The sequence below is a fragment of the Corvus kubaryi genome, unplaced genomic scaffold, assembly GCF_017639235.1.
Source record: "Corvus kubaryi isolate FWS band 111438036 unplaced genomic scaffold, C.kubaryi_AGA036_p1.0 37385, whole genome shotgun sequence".
In the NCBI taxonomy this organism is placed as follows: domain Eukaryota; kingdom Metazoa; phylum Chordata; class Aves; order Passeriformes; family Corvidae; genus Corvus; species Corvus kubaryi.
The window spans coordinates 26,483,919-26,489,552 of record NW_024581127.1 but is presented as its reverse complement, the minus strand read 5'-3'; the positions used below and the strand labels follow the sequence as shown (position 1 = coordinate 26,489,552).

Below are 5,634 nucleotides of genomic sequence, written 5' to 3'. Positions count from 1 at the left end.
ACGTGAGTCTCACCTTCTGCACAAGACCAGTAACAAATGACAGACAAAAAAAGCTCTCTGCCTGGGAGGTTGGAAATTCTTCACCAGCCCATATTGTCACTCAGTCAAGGTTGTGCAGTTTTGGCTTGATATTCTTCAGTGGTAGAGAGGACATACTGATTTATGGCACACAACTTCTCATGATCAGGGCAGAGAGTGAGAAATCAGCTGCAAATCATGAAAACAAAATTGATGTTAAGTTTAAGCAGTGATTAGGGATTTAGTTCAAGGTCTAAGGAAAACATACAAAATACTTCATCATTTTGGATTGATCTGAATGCAAACATCTGCAAACAAACTTGTTTCATTTTTTAACTTTTTAATTAGTATAATTTTGCAGTCCTCTGAGTTACTTCTAACAAATGAAATGCTGTGCTCTGTTAGTCTAGAAGATAAACTTATTGTAAGCTTTTGTCTATTGAGCTTTTAATTAAAAGAAACTGAATTAAAGATTGAAACTCATCAGCTGTGACTTTGTTTTTTAAATAGCTTTACTGCTTCAACTATAAAAAATTAGCAAATAGAACTGTATGTTATCATGATCCATGAATATTCCGTTGTGGTGCATGCTATTTTCCAGATGTCTCCTTGAGGTTGGTATCTTACTCTTATGTTTGGATAACAGCTAGAACAAACAAGAATCAATCCTTATTAAAGCTTCCTATTATTCTGCTATTAAATTATAATTCACATGATTTATAACCTTTTATATAAGAACCCTTCAATCATTCATTTGTTCAGGACTTGCTACTTTTCAGACACTAGTTAACAAACACACTACTCACAAGATTGAAACACACTTTCCCTCTCCCCATTTTTTAGTTAATATAAACAATTCAAGGTATTCATAATATCCTTTTATCTCTCTTGCTGGATTAATAGTTTCAGGTGTTACCTTCTTTTGAGGTCATAGTCAGCACTGGCTGCATCACATCAGACAATGTTCATTCACAGGATAGCAAACTTTTTTCACTTTGCTTTCCTAAGCCAGATTTAATTCAAATTCTTTGAGACACTTCCTGGTTGTTTTTTCTGCACTGGAGTTTACTCACACAGAAAACTGAATGGTAGAGAATGTCAGCTAGACAAAATGATCATCTAGTTAAGCTCTCTGCCTTCAGCTTGAATCAGCTCCTTCAAAGTCATCATTCCCACATGGTTATTCAACCATCAATCTTTAAAGCCCTCACTAAGGGGAACTCACATTCCTAGGCTGTCTCTTGTGTTACTTAAATACCTATTCAAATACTTGGCTGAATTGCTGGCATAGTCACCTTTCTTAAGACCAAAAGTTTTTGCCTTTCAAATGAAACCTTTAATCATTAATTATATTGGAATTATATTTTATTATCATTAATTGGTTTTGGATTATATTTTTTTAGATTATCTACCAGCAGAAAAGCAAATGGAATATACTGCCAAATAAAACTGTCAGCAGATTAAATCCTTAAATAGGTGGGAGCTAAAGATGGTCAGGATCCAGAATGATCCAGCAAGGCATAAATAAATGAAAAAGAGCATTAGAATTTCATTCAAGGAGTTAACTGGCACAAATTAATGAACCTGAAGGTAAAACAACAAAAGTTAGTGCCTTCCCTCTGCCACTATAAATCAACCAAATGAAATTCCCTTAGAGGGACACACAGGTAAAGGATATGAGAAGATCCTGTATTTTCTCTTAAGTATTATTACATGTTAAATAATTTTGCACAATGTAACACCTCTTGATAATTTATGTTGACAACAAATCATGATAATGTCTGTAGCAGACAATAAGTAGGAAAATTAATTTTCTATTGCAAATAGAATTTTCTGCTGAATTATGACAAAGGAAAATTTGCTGCAATGTAATGAGATGCCTGAATGTCTGAATGATAACTGAGCATATGTTTTTTCCTTAAATGACTCTGTTTAGGCTATAGTATTTAATGTTTGTGGTCAGCATTACACCTCACATAAAGACTTTCCATTCGCTGGAAGTTCCAGTTTATCTTTCCAGCTGGCTCATTTGCTACATTGTTCTACACTGTTCTTTTTTTCCTGCAATCAGTCATTAATATTGAGCTTAACCTTTAGCAAAAAGAAAAAAATAACATGAAAAGCCATAGCCAAGGCTGGTCAGTCAATGTTACTCAAGTTATATTAGTCTGAAGCACCCATTCAGCTGAATCCTTCAACAGAGTCCTAATTACAAGCACAGAGACCTGCACTCTTTCATTCATATGAATAAGCACTGCTGATGAGTCTGGTCATATAGAATCTGTGAGGTCACTGAGCTGTAGGCCCTCAAACAGCTCCTGAATCATGGTCAAAAGGCATCACAAGGCAGTGCTAAACAAAGCCACTGATCTTCAAAAGGCTAATAGCATTACTAAACAAAGGTGATGTTGTTAACAAAAACAATATTGTCAGCAAAAAAAATCCCTTTTAACCAAAAACATTCTTTCCTGAGCTCAGTTAATTACAAGGATCATCAAGGGAGAAGTTTGTGGCTCACTGCCTTAAGGAGTAAAAACTGAAAGTATTAACCAAATTTCAGAAGACGATCATTAATTGGAGAAAAACATTTGGGAGAAAAGCGAGGCAAAAGGATAAGAGGTTTTGTTTCACATGGAGGCATGACCAGATGAAAACAGGCTATGACACTGTAAAAAGTCCTATTTCCTGCTCAAAGTAGGGTGAATTCTTAAGAATCAGAAGGGAAAGGCCCGTGTGAGAGTTTCATACATTCATAGTTTCTGCATCAATAGCTCTTGATTCATTACTAGTTATTCATTCCTCTGCTTTCACTCACTGAAAATTTGGAAACTCTTGAGAAGGAGAAGATGGAGACAGTTTTTTCACATGAATGTATTTTGTCCTTGGAAAGAGAGTCATGCAGTAATCCAGAACATTTTCTTCCCTCATTTAAACAGTCTTTTTTTAAACTGATCTTATTTTCTGCCCAGAAGCTACAAACAGCAGAAATCACTTTATGGGTGGGAAGACATATTTTTTGAGACTGACCCTTGGAGAGGGTCTTTTTGAATGGTGTGGCTGATGGCAGCAGACCTGTTGTTGTGTGGGTAATCCCTCCTCATGGGATCAAGTCTTTGTCAGGACAGGATTTTTCTCTGAATTCTGGGGCATGACAACTTCTCTCACCCAGGGGAAAGGAACAACTTCCCTTTTGTTCTTACAGGAAAGCCAGAGACACAGATCATTACTGCCATTCTCAACATACAGGATCAGCTTTGAATACAAACACCACCTGGACCAAAAAATGACAAAGCATTATTATTATCAAGGAGCTGAAGAAAAGGCCAAATCAAAAAGTCAAGTCCCTCTAGAAATGAAGAACTCTTCATTTCTACCGACACTGGGATCAATAGCAGAGTTTGTACCATGCTTGCATGCTGCCTACCACAAAAAGGCTCTGATACACTGATAATACAGAGATATATTAACCTTATTGACATAGCCTGTAACAACCAAGTAATTGCTTATTGTCCTTGTTCTGTGATAATTTCACCCAGGAATCATGTCTGTGAGTGTGACACAATGTGCTTTTCCTCCCATAAGTCTTCTAAGTTCTCTCTTAACAAGTGCATATGTGAGTGATAACTCACACACTCTTAAAGTACATTTTGGCTGTAGTGTGGAAATGATGCTTTCACAAATGCAGTAAGATTTTAGGAGAAATATAGAAAAACTTTTAATCAGAAGTTTTATGGACAGTTTTGGTTAAGTGAAATATAATTAATTGTGTTGTACATAATTAGACCCTGATTAGGGCATGGCAGCTGGCAGTCTTCTGCTCACAAAAGGTTTTGTGGGATCATTTATGGTTATGATTAAATGGTTAAAATTAGAAGAGCTCTTTCATCCTGTATGTACTGTTGTGGATTAACCTTAGCTGGCAACTCACCCACCAGTCACTCACTCACTCCCCCAGTGGGATGGAGAAGAGAATCAGAAGGACAAAAGCGAGAAAATTCGTGGGTTGAAATAAAGACAGTTTAACAGGTAAAGCAAAAGCCACACATGCTGGCAAAGCTGAACAAGGAATTCTTTCAGCACTTCCCATGGACAGGTAGTGTTCAGCCACCCCCAGGAAAGCAGGGCTGTATCACCCATAGTTACTTCCAACAGTGACTATGTTTGGAGTCACTGTTGTGACTATCACTCCAAACGTCCCACCCCTTCCTTCTTCTCCTCAGCTTTTTATGCTGACCATGACACCATATGGTGTGGGATGTCCCTTGGGTCAGTTGGGGTCAGCTGTCCTGGCTGTGTCCCCTTCCAGCTCCTTGTGTACCCTCGGCCTCCTCGCTGGTGGGGTGAGGAGCAGAAAAGGCCTTGACTCTGTGTCAGCACTGCTCAGGAGTAACGAAACATCCCTGTATTACCACACTGTTTCCAGCACAAATCCAAAACACAGCCCCATACAGCAACTATGAAGAAAATTAACTCTGCCTCAGCCCAAACTAGCACATGCATGACCATACCTACACTTGAGAAAGACTTCCAATCAGCCAGTTAAAGGGATAGAAAGAACAGCTCCCGGAGCTAGAACAAAGCACAAATCCATGTTGAAGTAATGCACAATTTATTTACCACTTTACGTTGGGGTCCAATAACCATCCTAACTATGCAAGGGTATTTGGCTGGAATTTGCCCTTCCAATAACAAGTCTTGAAGCAAAGAAGGCACACAACCTTCTTGGCTTGTAGTTATTGCTGGAGGCAAAACAAGGGGCAACCACCTGCATTATATCTCTTCTAAAAACAATGCGATTACATAATATTGTCACTCTTTTACAAATACCATTTTTTCCCTAAGTTTTGGTATGTCCCCAGCATGAGGAGACCTGCTTGGTGAAGTACTTGCTTGGCAAACCAAGCCCAAGGAATTCAAATACTTGGGCTTTGCTGAAAAGTGCAATGAGAAAAAGTGTTTATCAGCAGTGCCACTCTGTGCAACCATACATTCCTCAGAAATTCCGGTTCACATCAGTTCCATAGGGCCCCTAATTCATCTGTAGCTAATGGGTAATATTTACTGGTACTCACAGAATTAAGTGACTGGATACTGATCTCAGATTTGGTTCACCATGACTCATAGGGGCTGACCTGTCAGAGCAGACACCGTGCAGGTACAAACTGAAGCACTACACTGAAAGTACAATAGCAAAACTTTGAAAGGGCATTATCAAAATTGGTGAGTTTCTTACATATCCATACTTTCATACATTCTTTTGCTGGTTTTTTGGTTTCAAATGGGACTGCCATTTCTCATCCAATATATCTGTGGTTAAAACCATAATATCTGGTAACAACCAGATCATAAAGGAAGCACTCTTGGAGGCAACAAGGAGATGTCAGAGATCGCAAAGGAAATGTTTCAAAGATCAATTTTGCTTATTTTAGAGGAAGGTATGGTCTCAAGAAGTCTAACTGCAAATTTATTTAATATTGAACAGACCACAGGTCAATATTTAAAGGAATAAGGGGAGTTAACTTTCTATTCAAGGAGGTGCCAAATGGCAAAACTGAAATGGTTGTATGCAAACGTAGATGTATATATCTATGTGACAAGCCACTTCTGCCATGGTAT

At 38.1% G+C, this 5,634-nt stretch overlaps 1 long non-coding RNA gene across 1 annotated transcript; it reads right to left on the bottom strand.

The window, feature by feature from the left end:
* Positions 1-2,869: 2,869 nt before the first annotated feature.
* Positions 2,870-5,266, bottom strand: LOC121668446. The gene is made up of 3 exons (XR_006017379.1): positions 5,091-5,266; positions 4,527-4,587; positions 2,870-3,289 (listed from the first exon to the last, which is right to left on the bottom strand). It is a non-coding gene; the product is annotated as an uncharacterized LOC121668446 (long non-coding RNA).
* Positions 5,267-5,634: the final 368 nt, after the last annotated feature.